At 44.8% G+C, this 23,683-nt stretch overlaps 1 protein-coding gene across 1 annotated transcript in view; it reads right to left on the minus strand.

The window, feature by feature from the left end:
- Nucleotides 1–3,534, minus strand: part of LOC143987897 (amine sulfotransferase-like) — a 60,629-nt gene extending 57,095 nt beyond the window's left edge. The window contains exon 1 of the mRNA XM_077487063.1: nt 3,432–3,534. The gene's annotated coding sequence lies outside the window, so the exon portion shown is untranslated. The remainder of the gene's footprint in view (nt 1–3,431) is intronic.
- Between the last annotated feature and the right edge of the window lie 20,149 nt (nt 3,535–23,683).

Below are 23,683 nucleotides of genomic sequence, written 5' to 3' on the forward strand. Positions count from 1 at the left end.
TTTTTTATTATATCTTTTCATGTGGCAGCACTGAAGAAATTATACTTTGCTACAATGTAAAGTAGTGAGTGTATATCAGTGTACATTTGCCTAATAACTCAACACACAGCCATTAATGTCTAAACCACTGGCAACAAAAGTGAGTACACCCCTATGTGAAAATGCCCAAATTGGGCCCAATTGGCCATTTTCTCTTCCCAGTGTCATGTGACTTGTTAGTGTTACAAGGTCTCAGGTGTGAATGGGGAGCAGGTGTGTTAAATTTGGTGTTATCGCTCTCACTATCATACTGGTCACTGGAAGTCCAACATGACATCTCATGGCAAAGAACTATCTGAGGATCTGAAAAAAAAGAATTCTTGCTCTACATAAAGATGGCCAAGGCTATAAGAAGATTGCCAAGACCCTGAAACTGAGCTGCAGCATGGTAGCCAAGATCATACAGCAGTTTAAGGCCTGGTTCACACCTATGCATTTTGTTAGCGATTTTTGCAAAAACACACTACAGTCCATTTAACATGGTTTCCTCTGGATGGATAGTTCACATCTGTGCATTTTATGGAAAGGGCCAGGGACTTTTTTCTGGTTTTTGGTTCCATAGACTTAAATGGATGAAAATCATGTATTGAAAAAGCAAAATGCTCCTGCAATATGCAAACTGCAACCTGCATAAGTGTGAATCAGGCCTTAGGCTGGATTCACACCTATGCAGTTTTAGTGCTCTTTGTATTTTTCAGATTTGCACTACAGTCCATTTAACATGGTTTCCTATGGAACACGTTCTGTAGTGCAAATCTGCAAAATGCAAAAAGCACTAAAAATGCATAGTTGTGAATTCAGCCTTAGAGGACAGGTTCCACTCAGAACAGGCCCCGTCATGGTCGACCAAACAAGTTGAGTTCACGTGCTCAGCATCATATGCAGAGGTTGTCTTTGGGAAATTGAATGTGCGAACCAGCGCATGTTGACATGCAAATAGCGATAATAAATAACCGCATATGTAAACTGCAACTGGCGCTAGGGTAACTGCGGTTTTCTCGTTAATAGCGCGTGCCCAATACAATTGGTTAATTTCATCTAGTTGGGTGTATCTTGTTAGGCAATTAGTAGGTGTTCTGAGTTAATTAACCCTTTTGATGCTAACCTTATTCCTATTACTTCTAATATATATCTTTGACATTTTTTTCTTTTTTTACCCAAATCTTTCAATACATTACAATGAACAGAGAAGTGTTTTCTAAACACAATAAATTTATATAAACTCATAAATTAATATTTTCAGATCTTGATCTTTAAAGGAAACCATACACTGCAATCAGTTAGATCTTAAATAAATTAAATTTACTGCAAGAGCCTGTTTACCTATTTAGCCTAAATATCAAGTTGTACAAAGATTAGCCAATCATAGTGCATGACCATCTTAAGTGCGAAATTTGGAATGTAGATGTGCCATGACCCATTTGCATTCTCCAAACTATATATTTTGGGCATTATACAAGGCACATGAGAACACACCTTTTTCAAGACATGCTAGAGTTGCGGAACTACACGTCCCATGAAGCTTTGTAAAACTCTGACATTGAAAGACATGACTAGGCATGATGGGAATTGTAGTTCCTGAACAACTGGTGGGCCATTATTATGTCTCCAGAATTGGGAGTGTGGCATCTACCCAACTTTGCTCTGCTGTTGGACACAAGAACACACGTGTGTATAATATATTATATATATATATATATATATATATATATACACACACATATTTACATATATACATACACACAGTATCTCACAAAAGTGAGTACACCCCTCACATTTTTGTAAATATTTTATTGTATCTTTTCATGTGACAACAGTGAAGAAAATACTTTGTTACAATGTAAAGTAGTGAGTGTACAGCTTGTATAGGTGTAAATTTGCTGTCCCCCTCAAAATAACTCAACACACAGCCAATAATGTCTAAACCACTGGCAACAAAAGTGAGTACACCCCTAAGTGAAAATTTCCAAATTGGGCCCAAAGTGTCAATATTTTGTGTGGCCACCATTATTTTCCCTCACTGCCCTAACCCTCTTGGGCATGGAGTTCACCAGAGCTTCACAGGTTGCCACTGGAGTCCTCTTCCACTCCTCCATGACATCACAGAGCTGGTGGATGTTAGAGACCTTGTGCTCCTCCACCTTCCATTTGGGGATGCCCCACAGATGCTCAATAGGGTTTAGGTCTGGAGACATGCTTGGCCAGTCCATCACCTTTACCCCCAGATTCTTTAGTAAGGCAGTGGTTGTCTTAGAGGTGTGTTTGGGGTCATTATAACATTGGAATACTGCCCTGTGGCCCAGTCTCTGAAGGGAGGGGGTCATGCTCTGCTTCAGCAAGTCACAGTGCATATTGCCATTCATCGTTCCCTCAATGAACTGTAGCTCCCCAGTGCTGGCAGCACTCGTGCAGCCCCCAGGCCATGACACTCCCACCACCATGCTTGACTGTAGACAAGACACACTTGTCTTTGTACTCCTCACCTTTGCCATTACAAATACTTGACACCATCTGAACAAATACGTTTATTTTGGTCTCATCAGACCACAGGACACAGTTCCAGTAATCAATGGCCTTAGTCTGCTTGTCTTTAGCAAACTGTTTCTGGGCTTTCTTGTGCATCATCTTCTGGGAAGACAGCCATGCAGACCAATTTGATGCAGTGTGCAGTGTATGGTCTGAGCACTGACAGGCTGTCTCCCCAACCCTTCAACCTCTGCAGCAATGCTGGCAGCACTCATACGTCTATTTCCCAAAGACAACATCTAGATATGACACTGAACATGTGCACTCAACTTCTTTGGTCGAACATGGCGAGGCCTGTTCTGAGTGGAACCTGTCCTGTTAAACCACTGTATGGTCTTGGCCAAAATGCTGCAGCTCATTTTCAGGGTCTTGGCAGTCTTCTTATAGCCTAGGCTATCTTTATGTAGTGCACCAATTTTTTTTTTTTAAGATCCTCAGAGAGTTCTTTGGCATGAGGTGCATGTTGAATTTCCAGTGACCAGTATGAGAGAATGAGAGCAATAACACCAAATGTAACACACCTGCTCCCCATTCACACCTGAGACCTTGTAACACTAGCAAGTCATATGGCACTGGGGAGGGAAAGTGGCTAATTGGGCCCAATTTGAACATTTTCACTTAGGGTTGTACTCACTTTTGTTGCCAGCGGTTTAGAGATTAATGGCTGTGTGTTGAGTTGTTTTGAGGGGACAGCAAATTCACACTGTTATATGAGCTGTACACTCACTACTTTACATTGTAACAACGTGTCATTTCTTCAGTGTTGTCACATGAAAAGATATAATAAAATATTTACAAAAACGTGAGGCGTGTACTAACTTTTGTGAGATGTATACACATACACCAGCATAAATAACAAGACTCACCTTTCTGCTTACACTTCTTTTTTCACTCCTTGATTCGTAGTCTACAGCAAACCTGTCTGGTTGCACCAAAGTGAGTTTTATTCCTCTGCCCAACTGAATTGTATTGGGAACTTAGCCAATTGGTTGTGACATTATAAAACTCCACCCCTTTGCCACAGTTACAGCGCCTGGGCATTAACTAATGAGCTCCCAACACATGTAGTAGAAAACACTGAATGTACAATGTACTGCTGCCTTCAATACTTTTTTATATATGCTCATATATTTTTAAAGGTGAACTCCAAGCAGATATTTAAAAAGCACCATGATGCGGTCATGCATTTCTACAAAATAATACCAAAGCTAACATAGGTTACTAAATCTGTTGCACAAATAGTTAATAAACTGCACAGTCCAAAGGGTGGGGGGGAGGGGGAGAAATTAGGGTGTGTAAATAAATGGTAGCTGTAATAGAATAGAAGACATACATTACTGAGGGAACAGGGGATTAACTGACTGAACAATCATACAGTAGATAGAACATACATATAAACTATGCAGGTAGGTATACTTCAAAATGATTCAGACTCACATGGGATTGCAAAGCCCATAAGAACCCTTTTTCAATAAATCACCTGAAATAAAAGGTGTTAATTAAATGAAACAACAAACACAAATATCTTTGGACAATATTAGTCCGTGGCCCTTTATTGGAGGTAAAAGTTCATAAATACATTTTTAAAACAAACTTCCTTTAAACTTATTTAAATAGTCATCAACAAACCAATAATATTTGAAGCAAATAGCAAACACCAAAGCTCGGTGATCAAGACGCGAGCTAAACGTAACAGTCCATCAAAGTCCTGAATCACGCTGTACACCCATAATAGAGGGTGACAATACCCCCAACAAAGGATACAACTAAGGGCTGGGGAGAGGGGGGTAGGGGGACATCTTGTCTTGACTGAAGAAAGTCACCTCAAGAGACAGACATTATGTAGGTTTTTCTCAGCCTCTGCAGTGACAGATAATTTCTCAGCCTCTACAGTGAGCCCGTGAGTATAAAGAAACAGCTTCTGCCAGCAATGAAGGAGCAGAGGCTATTTTTACAGTGTGTGATACAGAAAGTTTGAAGAGCAGCACCAGGACCGGATATTTGTGTGTTCTATCCCTCCCTCCATCCCCCTCCATCCATCCATCCCTCCATCCCCCCATTCATCTTTCCATGCATGCATCCCCCCCTCCATCACTCCATCCCTCCATCCATCCCTTTATCCCCCCTTCTATCCATCCAACCATCCCTCCAACCATCCTTCCCTCCATCCATCTTCCATCTATCCCTCCCCCCATCCCTCTGTCTATCCTTTGTACATCGCGCACCCCTGAACTCCGCGCTCTGTACACCACACACTCCTGAACTCTGCATTCTGTACATTGCGCACCCCTGAACTCTGGACTCTGTACATTGTGCACCCCCTGAACTCTGCACTCTGTACATCGCACATCTCTGAACTCTGCACACAGCGCACCACTGACTCTGTATATAGCGCACCCCTGAACTCTGCACTCTGTACATCGCGCACCCCCGAACTCTGTACATAGCGCATCCCTGAACTCTGGACTCTGTACATTGTGCACCCCCTGAACTCTGCACTCTGTACATCGCACATCTCTGAACACAGCGCACCACTGACTCTGTATATAGCGCACCCCTGAACTCTGCACTCTGTACATCGCGCACCCTCAAACTCTGTACATAGCACACCCCTGACTCTGTACATAGCGCACCCCTGACTCTGCACTCTGTACATCACACACTCCTGAACTCTGCATTCTGTACATCGCGCACCCCTGAACTCTGTACATCGCGCACCCCTGAACTCTGGACTCTGTACATTGTGCACGCCCTGAACTCTGCACTCTGTTCATCGTGCATCTCTGAACTCTGCACACAGCGCACCACTGACTCTGTATATAGCGCACCCCTGAACTCTGCACTCTGTACATCGCGCACCCCCAAACTCTGTACATAGCGCACCCCTGAACTCTGCACTCTGTACATCGCACACCCCTGAACTCTATACATAGCGCATCCCTGACTCTTTTTTTATCTCATGAACACAATGTGAGAAATAACATATATACTGTATCATACAATCATTCCATAAACACATACCGCATACACTGCATATATAATTTGAGGAAAATATGCTTATAAAATATAAAAGAAGTTATTCCTGCGCCTAATCAGGAAAGAAGCGAGTATTCGTACTGCTGCACACACTGAAGTGGGGTACTTGAACCCCAGTCACAGAGTAAAAAGACAAAAAAGTAGTGATGCGCAGTACTATAACAGGGAATTTAGCCTAGAGGCAAATAAATTCTATAGGCACTAAGATTATTAGGTGATATATAGACTACCGCATAAAGTAAAAAGATGGTGTGTGAACCGGTATGCGTGTTTTATGAGGGGATGGTAAGGGACCCTCACCACTATACCATGGTAATATTCAGGATAAAAATCAAATGTATATACAAACATAAAAAAGAAAAATAATCACAGTAATTCAAACTAGTGATTCCCAATGCGATTTGTTAAAGCTGACAAAATCGCATAAAGTGCCAGTGCTAGACAGTAAATAGGTCCGTGAAAAAATCTTTTACACCATAAAATATATTAAACAGTATACATAAAACAGTCACCAACTCGATAAATCATTTGTGCAGAGAGTGGTTGGTTGTAACTGACAAAATCGCATAAGGTGCCAGTGGCAAAAAAAATATATAGAAATAATTACGTGCAGGTGTCCTCTACCATAAAATAATCAAAGCAATATCAATGCAACAGTAAGCAGCTCAGTAATTCAATTGTGCAAAGAGTGACAAAGAATCAAAATAAACGCATAAAAAATGTTGGTGCTGAGGGAATAAAAGCAAAATCCCTCTAGGGTAATCAAGAAGCTGTGCACAATACCTAAAATCTATGCAAACAGCTACCGGAAGTGACGCAATCGAGCTCGAGGCTCGTTTATACAATACATGATAAACTTGTATGTACCCTTAGCAGCAACAACTGCAACCAAGCGTTTGCGATAACGTGCAATGAGGCTTTTACAGCGTCCTGGAGGAATTTTGGCCCACTCATCTTTGCAGAATTGTCCTAATTCAGTTACATTAGAGGGTTTTCGAGCATGAACGGCCTTTTTAAGGTCATACCACAACATCTCAATAGGATTCAGGTCAGGACTTTGGCTAGGCCACTCCAAAGTCTTCATTTTGTTTTTCTTCAGCCATTCGGTGGTGGACTTGCTGGTGTGTTTAGGATCATTGTCCTGCTGCAGAACCCAAGTTCGTTTCAGCTTGAGTACACGAACAGATGGTCGGACATTCTCCTTCAGGATCTCTTGGTAGAATTCATAGTTCCTTTTATCACGGCAAGTCTTCCAGGTCCTGAAGCAGCAAAACAGCCCCAGACCATCACACTACCACCACCATATTTTACTGTTGGTATAATGTTCTTTTTATGAAATGCAGTGTTCCTTCTACGCCAGATATACTTGGACACACACCTTCCAAAGAGTTCCACTTTTGTCTCATCGGTCCACAGAATGTTGTCCCAAAAGTCTTGGGGATCATCAAGATGTGTTGTGGAGAAATTGAGACGAGCTTTGATGTTCTTTTTGCTCAGCAGTGGTTTTCTCCTTGGAACTCTGCCATGCAGGCCATTTTTGCCCAGTCTTTTCCTGATGGTGGAGGCATGAACGCTGACCTTAACTGAGGCAAGTGAGGCTTGCAGTTCCTTGGACGTTGTTGTGGGGTCTTTTGTGACCTCTTGGATGAGTCGTCACTGCGTTCTTGGGGTAATTTTGGGCGGCCGGCCACTCCTGGGAAGGTTCACCACTGTTCCATGTCTTCGCCATTTGTGGATAATGGCTCTCACTGTGGTTCGCTGGATTCCCAAAGCTTTAGAAATGGCTTTATAACCCTTTCCAGACTGATAGATCTCAATTACTTTCTTTCTCAATTGTTCCTGAATTTCTTTGGGTCTCGGCATGATGTGTAGCTTTTACGGATCTTCTGGTGGACCTTACTGTGTCAAGCAGCTCCTATTTAAGTGATGCCTTGATTGTGAACAGGTGTGGCAATAATCAGGCCTGGGTGTGGCTAGAGAAATTGAACTCAGGTGTGGACAACCACAGTTAGGCCTCTTTCACACTAACGTCCCGTTCAGGCCCGCCTGTCAGTTTTTCAGGCGGACCTGAACGGGTGCTCCATAGAGCTCTATGGAGCGTCGGATGTCAGCGGTGACATGTCCGCTGACATCCGACCCGCTCCGATCCGAAAAAGTGTGACGGAGGAAAAAGCTATTTTTCCATCCGTCTGCGGATCGGATCGGGTGACGACGGGCACTGCGGTCCGTCGTCATCCGATCTCCCATAGGGGAGAGCGGCGCTGTGACAGGTCCGTCCCTGCGCAGTGTGCAGAGACGGAGCTGTCATCTCCCTGCTCAGCGGGGATCGGCGGAGTGATCCCCGCTGAGCAAACGGACATCCACGGGGCGGATCAGAACTGATCCGCCCCGTGTGAAAGGACCCTAATAGTATGTTTTAACAAGGGAGGCAATCACTTTTTCACACAGGGCCATGATGGTTTGGATTTTTTTTCACCTTTAATAATAAACACCTTCATTTACAAATTGCATTTTGTGTTTACTTGTGTTGTCCTTGACTATTGTTTAAATTGGTTTGATGTTCCGAAACACTTAAGTGTGACAAACATGCAAAGGAACAGGAAATGAGGAAGGGGGCAAACACTTTTTCACACCACTGTATACTGTTTAATTTACTTTATGGTGTAGAAGATATTTTCACGGACCTATTTACTGTCTAGCACTGGCACTTTACGCGATTTTGTCAGCTTTAACAAATCGCATTGGGAATCACTAGTTTGAATTACTGTGATTATTTTTCTTTTTTATGTTTGTATATACATTTGATTTTTATCCTGAATATTACCATGTTATAGTGGTGAGGGTCCCTTACCATCCCCTCATAAAGCACGCATACCGGTTCACACACCATCTTTTTACTTTATGCGGTAGTATATATATCACCTAATAATCTTAGTGCCTATAGAATTTATTTGCCTCTAGGCTAAATTCCCTGTTATAGTACTGCGCATCACTACTTTTTGTCTTTTTATGCTTATAAAATAGTTTACCATTCGCCGATAAAAAAAATATATATATGTTCCCAGATTTCATTTTAAAAATCTGGTCACCTTACCTCAGGGGGATTGTCAGCTTCTGAGGTGACAGGAGAAGAGCTGGCAGCTGCCGGCCCCGGTATCTACACAAATAACCTGCCGGCCGCACTGACCTGACTGAAGCACTCCAGGAACGACTGGCGCTCAGGACAAACTCTAGACTCTGTACATTGTGCACCCCCTAAACTCTGCACTCTGTACATCGCGCATCTCTGAACTCTGCACACAGCACACCACTGACTCTGTATTTAGCGCACCCCTGAACTCTGCACTCTGTACATCGCGCATCCCCAAACTCTGTACATAGCGCACCCCTGACTCTCTACATCGCGCACCCCTGAATTCTGGACTCTGTACATTGTGCACCCCCTGAACTCTGCACTCTGTACATCGCGCATCTCTGAACTCTGCACACAGCACACCACTGATTCTGTATATAGCGCACCCCTGAACTCTGCACTCTGTACATTGCTCACCACCGAACTCTGTACATAGCACACCTCTGACTCTGTACATAGCACACCCCTGACTCTGTACATAGCACACCCCTGACTCTGCACTCTGTACATCACACACTCCTGAACTCTGCATTCTGTACATCACGCACCCCTGAACTCTGTACATCGTGCACCCCTGAACTCTGGACTCTGTACATTGTGCACCCCCGGAACTCTGCACTCTGTACATCACGCACCCCCGAACTCTGTACATAGCGCACCCCTGAACTCTGCACTCTATACATCGCACACCCCTGAACTCTATACATAGCGCACCCCTGACTCTTTTTTTATCTCATGAACACAATGTGAGAAATAACATATATACTGTATCATACAATCATTCCATAAACACATACCGCATACTGCATATATAATTTGAGGAAAATATGCTTATAAAATAGTTTACCATTGCCGATAAAAAATTTTTTTTTATATGTTCCCAGATTTCATTTTAAAAATCTGGTCACCTTACCTCAGGGGGATTGTCAGCTTCTGAGGTGACAGGAGAAGAGCTGGCAGCTGCCGGCCCCGGTATCTACACAAATAACCTGCCGGCCGCACTGACCTGACTGAAGCACTCCAGGAACGACTGGCGCTCAGGACAAACTCTGGACTCTGTACATTGTGCACCCCCTGAACTCTGCACTCTGTACATCACGCATCTCTGAACTCTGCACACAGCGCACCACTGACTCTGTATATAGCACATCTCTGAACTCTGCACTCTGTACATCGCGCACCCCCGAACTCTGTACATAGCGCACCCCTGAACTCTGCACTCTGTACATCACACACTCCTGAACTCTATACATAGCGCACCCCTGACTCTTTTTTTATCTCATGAACACAATGTGAGAAATAACATATATACTGTATCATACAATCATTCCATAAACACATACCGCATACACTGCATATATAATTTGAGGAAAATATGCTTATAAAATAGTTTACCATTAAAAAATATATATGTTCCCAGATTTCATTTTAAAAATCTGGTCACCTTACCTCAGGGGGATTGTCAGCTTCTGAGGTGACAGGAGAAGAGCTGGCAGCTGCCGGCCCCGGTATCTACACAAATAACCTGCCGGCCGCACTGACCTGAGTGAAGCACTCCAGGAACGACTGGCGCTCAGGACAAACAGCAGACAAACAGCCTGACACATATCTCATCCCTGCAGTATATGTCAGAGTACAGTGGGCCCCCTCCCCCTTGGAGCCCGTGTGCAGTGAACACCCTGAACCCATGGATGATAAGCCACTGGTGCCAGGGGGCCACTTCATTATGTTTGTGGCCCTGCCATTCCAATAACAAAGTGAAAAAAATCACAACCATGCAGTTTGTTCCCTCTTCACACTGTGGGGGTTCTACTTGTCACAGGAACATAAACTAGACCTTAATCAAAGTTATGGCTCAGAGAATATTCTTTCTTACCCACAATGAGGCTCCATTCACATTTGGCGTTTTGGGATCTTGGGCAGAATCAGCTACTTTACATTGTTTCACAATTAGGCCCCTATTGCTTATACATATGCTTACAACCGCATGATGTCTGGTTGCCCTCAACTGGCCCCACCCTCCCAAGACGCTCTGTACGCCACAATAAGAGATGTGGAGCAAATGGAAAAAATGTCAGCTAGATTTCAGGATAGGCTTGAAATACATGATGAGGTCTGGGAACTGTGGCATCATTGGGAGGACCCACCCTGAGCCGTGGGTTGAGCTACTACTTTACTTCCCCATTTCTACTTTATTTTCTTCCTCTTTCCCCTCCTTCTCTCCTATCTTCTCTCTTACATTTTCCTTGTATCCCATAGGCTCTCTCGTGTAGCTTATAACAAACTTAATTTACCATCATATGTCATGTACACATTCAGAATTTTGGGCCAAAATGTGTGTGACCGCGTTTATGCGAAGACAAGTTTGAGCCAACATCTTTCGTAAAAAAATCCACGGGTTTGTTGTCGGAAAGTCCGAACATGTGTACAGGGCATAACAGTCCATAGTATGATTTAGCAACGATGTAGCACCACTTACTGCTAAAATATCTGTACTTGCTATATCCCTATTCAAGTATTGAGTGGAATTTACTGTGTTCTGTTTTTGTTCTTTTGTTGACCTAACTAATAAAACTGTTATTTGAAAAAAAAAAAAAAAAAAAATGAATGACACTCGAACATATGTTTTGCGATTGTAGTGGGATTTTAGATTGCGGGCAGAATCTCAATTTGAAGCACCCTCCAGCTTAGTGTTCTAGACTTTGGGTGGAATATTGAGATGGAGGAGGCCATCGAGAGTAGCCCCCTAGTCTGGGGGGGGGGGGTGAACTCAGGCCTGGGCTCGGGTGCGAAAGGGACCCCTCTTCAAGACACACAGATGCATCCTGACCAGGAGGCCCTGGAGCAAGGAGGACAGCAGGAGAACACTGCTGGGCAAATCTCCAGGGAAGAAGACAGCCAGGAGGGCTGGTGAGTGTACAGTCAGAGGACTGAAAGGCATGCCTAAAGGGACTGGGAGCAAGGAGTCTGGAATGGATGCAGAGTCAGTCTGGGAGGAGTGTGGAGTCTTAGCCGGGAGTGCTAGCGAAAGGGGCAGCTGCAGCCAGCAGAGTTGGTACTGGGACCAGTAGCCTCAGGAATAGGACAGCTAAGCACTGGGATGTAATTTCTGCTGCACTTCCAAAGGGCCCCCGGAGTGGCTCTGCTGCATCTGCTGAGAGTGGACAATAGCCCACTCACCACTGACTCTGGGTCAGAGCAAAAGTAAGTGCAATCCTGTGATAAAAAAAAAAAGCTTTGGCCATACTTCTCTTTTAAGTATAACTTCCGTAAAAACGTTTGACATCTATGAAAAAAAAATATGCACATGTTTTTACTGGTAAATTTTTTTTTTTATTTTTTTTTTTACTCAGGGTATAATGTCAGGCTCTTGTAGACACTTCGTACAGCTCCCTGCCTGTAACTCTGTATGAACTTTCAGTTACTGAGCTGCAGAAAGTATCAATGGATTGCAGAGGTATTAATCAGTGAACGCACAGTCCACTGAGAACTACAAGTCCATCTTCCGAGGTTGAAGTTAGGACTTTTACATTTATTCATTCACAGAATCTTCTGAATAAATAGTACAGCTGTGCAGGCAGGGTCTGATTTTAAATGTGACAGCGTCTGCAGGGGAGATTAACCCCTGCCCACTGCCCCAGGGGAGGAGCCAGGAGGTGAGAGGTGTAACATGTGACATGTTACACTCTAAATGTTGTTGCTAAAGATGGTGATAGCCTTAAATTAGAGAAGGGCTGGGACCTCTGACCTTTTAATGCTGTTTTTGTCCCAATTTTGAACCTGGGGAGAATGAGAATTTTACATAAACAAAAAGGTGAAGAAATATCTTCCTATGGCAGAATGCGTTCTGTTGACAAATGTTGAAGGTGGGATTTCCCTTCACTTTTCTTTCTTGTGTCTATGGGACTGCAGCTGGAGGAAATACAGAAAGCAATAAAGACTCAAGTCTTTTGTTCATAAACGACCTGGAGGATAGGGAAACAGTTCAGTCTCTGTATTTGCGGAAGATACTGACCTAAGCAGGGTAATAACTTCTCCGCAGGATGTGGAAACCTTGCAAAAAGATCTGAACAAATTAATAAGTTAAAATCTTGTATATAGTCCCTTATCATCCCCTCCAAGAGTTTACATACTATTGAGGTTAGGCTAACTGGTCTGTAATTCTCAGGGATGTATTTTGGGCCCTTTTTAAATATTGGTGCTACATTGGCTTTTCCCCAATCAGTTGGTATCTGAAACTAGAAAAAAAAAATGTCCACAACAACATTAAACATGGTGTCAATCTGCTGACTGTGCTATCTAGTAGTGGTGTATGAATCACAAAAGTGGCTGAGCAGAATTTCATTTTTTTCAGTAGATAAGACAGTTCACATATGCATTTTCAACTGCATATTTAGCTGTTTGTCTGGAGCTCAGCTTTATACGACTGTGACAGCAGGGGTTGTATGTTTAACAAGCTGACTGTCAATTTTCTTATACAAGCAATAGGGGGGGATGTATTGCCACCTGATTGCTTTCACAGATCCCCAGAAATGTGTTCCCCCCACATCAAGTTTCCCAGGATCTGCTGTCCTAGTGCAGAACCCATTTACTGATCTCTCCTTGCTGCAAAAAACCTGAAAGCAACATTTAAAACCTCACTTCTGGTTTCAGGTGTTACTTTCCCTGGTCACTGTAGCCAGGCTAGAAGCTAATGGAGTGTAATTTAGTTCTAGCATAAAAGAAAAGTGATTGGGTTGCTATTTTAGGGTCCCCTGCAGAATGGAATCTGTCCTAGGTTCCCGACTTGGAACCACAGTGTGTGAGGCCTCGCAAGGTATACAGTGACTTTCTTTCAGTGACTGGTAAGTGAAAATACATTATCCTTCCATATGTGGGACCCAGTTTAGTAAGATGGCCTCTGGTCATGAGGGGGTGCTGAACTGACATGCTAGCTAACCTGTTTACAAAAACTGGAATTGGAAACTGTTATATTTTGTTACAGTTGTTGTTTAACCACTTGACCACTGGGCACTTAAGCCCCCTTCCTAACCAGACCAATTTTCAGCTTTCGGTGCTCTCACACATTGAATGACAATTACTCAGTCATGCAACACTGTACCCATATGAAATATTTGTCCTTTTTTTCACACAAATAGAGTTTTCTTTTGGTGGTATTTAATCACCGCTGGATTTTTTATTTTTTGCGCTATAAATAAAAAAACACTGAAAATTCGGTAAAAAAATAAAATAAATCTTTGTGTTAAAATTTATTACAGAGTATTGGCAGAGTATTGCAGTGTTGCAGAGTATTGCACAGTGTTGCAGAGTATTGGCAGAGTATTGCACAGTGTTGCAGAGTATTGGCAGAGTATTGCACAGTGTTGCAGAGTATTGCACAGTATTGGCAAAGTATTGGCAGAGTATTGCAGTGTTGCAGAGTATTGCAGAGTATCGCACAGTGTTGGAGAGTATTGGCAGAGGATTGCACAGTGTTGCCGAGTATTGCACAGTATTGGCAGAGTATTGCACAGTATAGGCAGAGTATTGCAGTGTTGCAGAGTATTGGCAGAGTATCGCACAGTGTTGCAGAGTATTGACAGAGTATTGCACAGTGTTGCAGAGTATTGCACAGTATTGGCAGAGTATTGGCAGAGTATTGCAGTGTTGCAGAGTATTGGCAGTGTTGCAGAGTATTGGCAGTGTTGCACAGTATTGGCAGAGTATTGCACAGTATTGGCAGAGTATTGCACAGTGTTGCAGAGTATTGCACAGTGTTGCAGAGTATTGCACAGTATTGGCAGAGTATTGCACAGTATAGGCAGAGTATTGCAGAGTATTGGCACAGAGCAGTGCTGTGGGCACTACACATCCAGTCCACAGCGCTGCTGCAATCTCTCCCCCTTTCCCCTCACACTGTACTGATTGGTACAGAGAGGGGAGGGAGGAACCGGCATCATGACATGACACTGGGTTTGTTTACAAGTGTTCGCTCTGTGACGCGATCCGTGATGCACCGGGTCTTCTGGACCTGGAGGTCACAGATGTTTGCTGGATCGCACCCCAGGGGGTACGTGAGAGTAAGATTTTGGGAGGACGTCTATGGATGCCCTCCCATGTAGCCGCCTTTCAGTTATGGCCCGGGCCGGCAAGTGGTTAAAGTGGCATTAAACTAAAAACCAAAAATGTAATATATTGCAGCTCACCAATCCTTAGGTGTGGTAGTTGCTTTAGTTTTCTTTTTTAGGCATTTTTTCCTTTATTTTATCTGCCAGTAACACACTTGCTGTCTTACTTGCTGCATTCTGGATGAAGTAGTAAAACAGACACCTTTTGACAGAAGCATTGTCTGTCTGTGGGGGGGGGGGGGAGTAGATGGACTAGCAGATTTAGATGGACTTGACTAGCAATCTGTATCCAAACTCCACCTTTTTAATCCGTTACATGTTTTTTTCTTTTGGGATAAAGTTTTTACATAAATGAATAAAAGCTGACTATTGTCAGCAGTAAATGTTTTGCCTCAAATTGACCCTCAATTGATGGGTGGGCTGCAGCTCTCTCAGTCTGGGGCGACATAATCGGTGGTGAGCTCTGTCCCTGGGAAAGAGCCTGTCCCTGGGAGAAAGCCTGTCCCTGGGAAAAATCTTGGTAAAGAGCCGATGATGAAGCTCTTTACCCATATAATCAGCTGGGTCCAATCACAGCTGATTACAGTTAGGGTCCTTTCACGCACAAAATTTTATAACAGAAACTAAAATTATTTTTTTATTTTTTTAGCAAAAAAATTGAAAATCCAGTGGTGATTAAATACCTCCAAAAAAAAAAAGCTCTATCTGTCTCAAAATAAATTCTAAAAATTTTGTTTGGGTACAGTGTTACATGACCGTGCACTTGTCATTCAAAAGTGCAGCAACACTGAAAACTGAAAATTGGTCTGAGCAGGAAGGGGATAAAAGTGCCCAGTAGGCAAGTAGTTAAAGGAAGTTGAAAAATAACAGACTTTCTGACTTTGAGGTGGGGTGCAGTGTGCTGTGGAGGCCAAAATACACTCAGTCCCAGTGCAATGAAAGAACTTGTATTGAGATAATTCAGGGACAGTTCACAAATAACCTGGTGGGAAGGCAGCCCGGCCGAGAACACTCACAGTTCCAGTAACACGCAGAGAGAGCCGGATTCAGCTGAACTGACAGTGCCTGTAGAGAGGGGTAGAATGCAGCCTGGCCATCTTGTGCGCAAACAGGCAGACAGATGTCCATAGAAGTTATGAGCCCCATGCTTTCCCTTCTTGTCAGGAACCTTTCCCTGCCATTAGTTATGTCCCTACCAGGTGGGGTACCTATCCCTATCCAACCAACTCACAAAATGTGCACCAAACCTGGGAGCCAGGGCCTTAAAAAGGCTCTGCCTGACCCAAGATAGAGCTACGTGGGGTGCCAGCATTCAATGGACTAGCTTCTCCAGTGACCCACAGAGCAACTATGTTCCTGCTGACTTCTCCTCTAACTGCAGTGCTACTGCGGAAGAGAAGCATCAGCAGGGGAGAAAGCAGACAACACCTGCCTACAGGCTGAATGACCAGGTGAAAACAAAGAAAGAAAACCTAAGAACGCAATTTGGTGTAGAGCACAGCATAGAACATAACTGATGATCTTTAAAGTAACCTTTTCCAGAAAAAAAACCTATGCTGCCAAGGTGCTCTAAAAGAAATGAAAAACTGTTTTGTAATATAATCATCCATTTTTCTGTTTTACCTGTAAGCCATTTATGTCCCTTCAGATGCTTGGGACTCCTAATATCTACAGGGACCTCTTGACTTTATAAGCTATTTTCTGAAAAAGTTGAACTTAGCATTTTAAGCACATGCTTTTTTAAAAATATGTGTCATAAATGTAGTATTATATTCACATAGAGATTATTATAATTTGTATTTTTAGCTGTGTGCATTATAACCAGGATTATAGATATCAGCAGATATTAATTACAGCAGTTTGGGTATATATTAGTCTTTTGTGTGAGTCATTCTAATAATTAATAAATGAGCTTGACCTTGTATGAACTTACAGATACTCTTTATAGAACAATCGAAAATGAGTAAGATGAATTTTCAAACATTTGCCACTAGATGGCAGCCTAACATAACAAAGAATTCATAAAAAATTGAAAAATATATCCTATATCCTAGATGGAAGCAAGGACCATTGCTCCATGGAGGTTTGGTGATGTGCATACTAATTTTCTCCCTTTTTACAGTGGAGATTTTTCTACAATAGGGATGAGCCGAACACCCCCCGGTTCGGTTCGCACCAGAACTTTCGAACGGACCCCAAATTCGAACAAACTTTAGAACCCCATTGAAGTCTATGGGACTCGAACGTTCGAAATTAAAAGTGCTAATTTTAACGGCTAATATGCAAGATACTGTCCTAAAAAGGGTTTGGGGACCTGGCTCCTGCCCCAGGGGACATGGGTCAATGCATAAAATGTTTTTAAAAATGGCCGTTTTAGCGGGAGCACTGATTTTAATGACGATTAAAGTGAAAAAAAAAGTGAAACATTCCTTTTAAATATGGTGCCTGGGGGGTGTCTGTAGTATGCCTGTGAAGTGCCACGTGTTTCCCGTGTTTAGAACAGTCCCTGCACAAAATGACATTAAACGGAAATAACACCATTTAAAACTGCTTGCGGTTTTAATGTTATATCTGGTTCCTGCAATATGGTTGAAAATCATTGAGAAAAATGGCATGGGTAGCCCTCCCTGCCCATTACCAGCCTATTTGGGTCTTGTACGCATATTAAGGGGAACCCTGTACCCATATTAAAAAAAGGAAATGCGTGTGGCCCCCAGGCCCTATATACTCAGAACAGCAGTATACAGGCGGTGCAAACAAGACAGGGACTGTGTAGGTTTGTTATGTTAAGTTGAATCTGTTTGTAATTTTCAACTGGTACATTTTTAAAGTGTAGCTCCAGTCAAAAAAACTATTTTTAAGCTTTTTGGAAAACATAGGGAAGGGTTATCACCCCTGTATAATTTGTTTTGTCGTCAATCTTTTTTCATCTCACTTGCTGTTGTCTCCTTCCGTTTGCAAGTAGGAGATGTTTGTAAATTGGATGTTTGAAAGTAGGGGCCTGCCCTATATGCTCTGCAGAAATGGCGGAACAAGGTGTTGGTTTTGCCACAACATTGTAAGCCCTCAAAGTGACTCTTGGTGGGCGCTGGAGCGCCCTGCTGTGAACGATTATATCAAGAATTGTAATTACATGCCATTGTTGAACAGTGGTAGAAAAATTGACCTTTGGTGGTTGTGGTGCTGGTGCCACAACACTATAAGTCCTCACCATTACTCTGGGTGGGCACAGGAAGGGGCACTCCTGTGAAATATTATATCAAGAATTGTAATTACATGTCCCTGTTAAACAGGGGCAGAAAAATTTGGCCTTAGGCACTGCTGCTGGTGCCACCACACTGCAACCTCTCCCATATACTCTAGTTTTTTTGCAGGAATTAGCCCTGCTGCAAAGCATTGCATCAAAAATTGTACTTAAACGCCCCTGTTAAACAGGGGCAGAAAAATTGGGCCTTAGGCACTGGTGCTGGTGCCACCACACTGCAACCTCTTCCATATACTCTAGTTTTATTGCAGGAATTAGCCCTGCTGCAAAGCATTGCATCAAAAATTGCACTTAAACGCCCCTGTTAAACAGGGGCAGAAAAATTGGGCCTTAGGCATCACCCAGAACCAGAAATGTTCTTCCAACATATCAGCGGAGGAGGAAGAGGATAGACAATCAACATAACAGGACAGTCACTCAGCATCAGCATAGGCAGTCTTGAAGGGATGTGATATTTCCAAAAAAATTATTCTGTTACATCAGCTTCAGGTGCTTGGTAGCTGTGGGTGATCCAAGACTGATTCATCTTTATGAAGGTCAGTCGATCAACTGATTCGGTGGACAGGCGCACCCTGTGATCGGTAACAAAGCCACCAGCAGCACTGAAGGTGCGTTCCGAAAGAACGCTGGATGCAGGACAGGCCAGTAGCTCAATTGCATACTGTGCAAGCTCTGGCCAGTGATCCATCCTCAAGACCCAGTAAGCCAGAGGATTTTCGGTGGGAAAGGTGTCCAAGTCTGACCTTGCCCCTAGGTATTCCTGCACCATGTAAATCAGACGCTGGCGATGGGTGCTGGAACCGATCATACCTTGGGGCTGTGGACTAAAAAATTGTCTGAAAGCATCAGTCAGACGGCCACCTTCTCCACCACTCCTTCTGACCGATGCCTCAGCAACACGTTGTCCAGGACCAGGAGTTTGTAACCTCCCAGTCTCTGGGAACGCGTTGCACAAACCTTTCTGCAAGGCCTCCCAGAGATGTCTCATCCTCTGCTCCCTCTGCGATGGCAAGATAAGGTCGGCAACCTTACCCTTGTACCGTGGATCAAGGAGAGTGGCCAGCCAGTAATGGTCCCTCTCCTTGATCCGAAGAATACGAGGATCCTTCCGCAGGCTTTGCAGGATCAGGGAGGCCATGCAGCGTAGGTTAGCTGAGGCATTCGGTCCGGAGTCCTCTGGGTCACTAAGGACAACATGATCCGCAGCTACCTCCTCCCAGCCACGTACAAGTCCACGTGTTTCTTGGGACTGTAAATCATCCCTACAAGACTGCTGCTGCTGCTGAGTGCCAGCCTCCACCTCCATGCTGACACAATCATCCTCCTCCTCCTCTTCCTCCTCCTCATCCTCTTCCTGTGTGATGGGTGGCACAGCAGGAACACTGTCTGGATAAAGGGGGCCTTGAGAGGCAAGGAAGTCCTCCTCTTCCTGCCTCTGTTCTGCCTCAAGTGCCCTGTCCATTATTCCACGCAGCGTATGCTCCAAGAGGTGGACAAGAGGTACAGTGTCACTGATGCATGCACTGTCACTGCTCACCATCCTTGTGGCCTCCTCAAACGGTGACAGGACATTGCATGCATCCCTGATCATGCCCCACTGGCGTGGTGAGAAAAAAACAAGCTCCCCTGACCCTGTCCTGGTGCCGTAGTCGCACAGGTACTCATTGATGGCCCTCTGCTGCGTGTGCAGCCGCTGCAGCATGGCCAACGTTGAGTTCCACCTGGTGGGCATGTCACTTATAAGGCGGTTCTTGGGCAGGTTCAACTCCTTTTGGAGCTCAGCCAGCCGAGCACAGGCATTAAATGATCGGCGGAAATGCACACAGACTTTCCTGGCCTGCTTCAGGACATCCTGTAAGCCGGGGTACCTGCCCAAGAACCGCTGCACCACCAGGTTAAGGACGTGAGCTACACAGGGCACATGGGTCAGTTGTCCCTGTCTGAGGGCGGAGAGGAGGTTGGTGCCATTGTCACAAACCACCATTCCTGGCTTAAGCTGGCGTGGCGTCAACCACCTCTCGGCCTGCTCCTGCAGAGCTGACAAAACATCCGCCCCAGTGTGGCTCCTGTCCCCCAAACAAACCAGCGCAAGCACGGCATGGCATCGTTTTGCCTGCGTACTTGCGTAGCCCCTGGAACGCCTACGAAGCACCGCTGGTTCTGAGGAGAGAGCACTGGAAGAGGCCATGGAGGAAGAAGAAGAGGAGGGGGTGGAGGAGAGAGGTGTGTCACAACCAATAGTAGCATTTTGGAGGCGTGGTGGCGGAACAACCTCCAACACTACTGCACCTTGTCCTGCATCCTTCCCAGCTGCCAGAAGAGTGACCCAATGGGCCGTGAAAGACAGGTAACGTCCCTGTCCATGCCTGCTGGACCATGAGTCAGCGGTAATATGCACCTTACCGCTGACCGCCCTGTCCAGCGAGGCAAGGACATTGCCTTCCACATGCCGGTAGAGAGCCGGAATCGCCTTCCGTGAGAAAAAGTGGCGTTTGGGGACCTGCCACTGAGGAACCGCACATTGTACAAACTCACGGAAGGGGGCCGAGTCTACCAACTGAAAAGGCAGCAGTTGAAGTGCTAGCAATTTAGCCAAGCTAGCATTCAACCGCTGGGCATGTGGATGGCTGGGAGTGAACTTTTTTCGCCGGTCCAGCAGCTGGGGCAGGGACATTTGCCTGCTATAATCGGACGTGGGTGTACCGCTAGCAGAGTTCCCGGAAGCACTTGGCTGTGACACACCTAATTCTACACCTTCATTCCTCTCAGAGCAGGTTTCAGAGAGGACTGAAGGTCTAGTGGGGTTGGAGATGCCAGCTGATGAGGAGCAAGGAGAGGTCCGCTTTGTTCTTTGGTGTGGGTCTTTGAGGTACGCTTGCCAACAAGCTGCATGGCAGGTCAACATATGTCTGGTCAAGCATGTGGTGCCCAAGCGGCTGATGTTTTGGCCACGCGAGATACGCTTGAGACATATGTTGCAAATAGCAGCGGTGCGATCTGATGCACTCGTCTCAAAAAAGGCCCACACCAAAGAACTTTTAGAATAACGCGCAGAGGCAGCGCCCTGCACAGGCAGAGCTCTGCGGTGTGAGTCAGTCGGTGTGCTGCCCCTAAGCTGGCCCCCGGAGGGCATCCTGCCTCGTTGGACATGTGCCTCCTCATCCTCCTCCTCCTCCTCCTCCTCTCTCCTTCCAGGCACCCATGTGGAGTCAGTGCCCTCATCATCCCCTCCCTCTTCATCGCTGTAGCAAACCTGGCAGTTTGCTGCAGCTTGTGGAACATGACTGCCAGATTGCTGTCCTTCTTGAGCATCCCCTCTCTCTGCGCTCACGCTACTGCCTTCCTCTAGCTGAGTGTCATCATCAGAGCCCACAAAACACTGGGCATCCTCCTGGAGCATGTACCCAACACTGTGCTCAAAGAGTTCAGGAGACTCCTCAGGAGGACGTGGTGGGTCTAGGGAAGGAGTCACTGATGATGACATTGAGAGGAGGGAAGACGATGTGTTTTTCAGCTGCTTTGCTAGTACCCTGAGACTGGGTGAGAGAGGATGAGGAGGATGAAGAGGGCTTGGTCATCCACTCTACCAAGTCGTTGGCATGTTGCGGTTCAACATGTCCAGCTGCCGAAAAGAAGGACAAGCGTGTCCCATGGCCACGTGCTGATGACAATGCACCGCGTCCACGACCAGCACTGTTGTCTCTAGACACAGAGCCTGCTTGCCCTCTTTTATCGGCTCGCGCCTGTCTGTCTCTCCTTGCTGGCCTTCCAGACATGGTAATGGCCTGAAGGGAGTTGGGTAAAACAGCAGTGTAATGGAGTCACACAACACCCACTAAGCCCTGCAGATGGCTCTATTAGAGAACAGCAATAAACGGTAGATACAGGTGTATATTGTGCTGGAGTCACACAGCACCCACTAACTCCTGCAGATGCCTTTATTATAGAACACCAGAGATAAAGGGGTATACTGTAATTGAGTCACACAATACCCACTAAGCCCTGCAGATGGCTCTATTAGAGAACAGCAATAAAGGGTAGATACAGGTGTATATTGTGCTGGAGGCACAAAAAACCCACTAACTCCTGCAGATGCCTTTTTTTATAGAACACCAGAGATAAAGGGGTATATACAGATGTATACTGTGCTGTGCTGGAGGCACACACAACTTCCAATAACTCCTGCAGATGGCAAGTGGGCTCAAATAGATAAGAGCTATGTAGGTGGATATAGCGGTGTGTACTGGGTACAGAGCACGCAGACAGCACGCACAAGCTCCTAACACTACTGACTGCAAGCTCTATTATAAAAGATAGATCACTAGCTATATAGGTGAGGTGAATATAGCGGTGTATACTGCGGTCAGGGCACACAGACAACAACCACTACACAACAGCAAGATCGAAAATCGTCCGAAAACGATCGGTGTGTACTGTGTTGAAGGTACACAGAACACCCACTAACTGCTTCAGACGCCAACACACTACACTAGGCCGCCGCGCTGGCGGCCTTATATAGTGTGGGGCGTGTACTACACAGCCTGAGCTATGATTGGCCACAGGCATCCTGCCTGTGGCCAATCATGGCTCTCCTCGCTGCTGGCGCTGTGATTGGCCAAGCATGTGGGGTCACAGTGCATGCTTGGCCAATCATGAGCCAGCAATGCACTGCGATGACGCAGTGCATTGTGGGCCGTGAGCGCCACGCGAATTTGGCGCGAACGGCCCATAACTTTCGGAATTCGCCGAACGGGCGAACAGCCGATGTTCGAGTCGAACGTATGTTCGACTCGAACACAAAGCTCATCCCTATTCTACAACTTCCAGATTTTGACTGTGCTCAGAACAATTCCTTTTGAGTTACATTTTAAAAACCAGAAAGCAGATTTTTTTTGTTCTAACTTCAAAAAAACTAGACACATAACACAGTGGTGTATTTTGTTTTTCAGCTGCCCTTGCCAAGACTAAAATTTGGATGCACCCCTCCCTCCATCTACATTTGTCCCATCCCAGCCGCTTTAACATTGAGCACGTCGTGCAACAGCGACAATCGATGTACGTTTTACTATCGATAGGCGACACTTTAAAAGTCTTTACAAGTTACCATTTTAGATTTACACATGAGGTCTGCTGGTGCTAGAATTACTGACTATGATATGACATTCACGGTGGTACCTCGCATGTATGGGACGATTGCTGTTTGCGTGCGTGCGGGACTGATATGTGCTTTCGCCTTTGCGTGTGAGCATGAAAGGAAAGGAGCACTTAAATTTTTTTTTATTCATTTCTTTTATTTTTTTTATTTTGACTCTGTTGCTTTTTAGTTTTTTTTCATTTTTTTTTATTTATTTTTAGCACTGTTGGCATGTGACAGGTATTCTTTATTGAGAGATCTGGGGTCTTTAAGGCTCCAGATCCCTCCTCTGCACTTAAAAGCATTCTAAATACCAAGATCAGTGTTTTTAAAATTTAAATGCTTTTTTATTTTTTAAAACTGGCACCAATGGTTTCCGAGTAAACTGCAAGTGATGTCATGTCTTGGCTTCCAGTTTACTGTTACCAACAGCCGATCAAAGC

This window comes from Lithobates pipiens, unplaced genomic scaffold (assembly GCF_037356315.1).
Source record: "Lithobates pipiens isolate NorthernLeopardFrog02 unplaced genomic scaffold, aLitPip1_a1.2 Scaffold_18, whole genome shotgun sequence".
Lineage (NCBI taxonomy): Eukaryota > Metazoa > Chordata > Amphibia > Anura > Ranidae > Lithobates > Lithobates pipiens.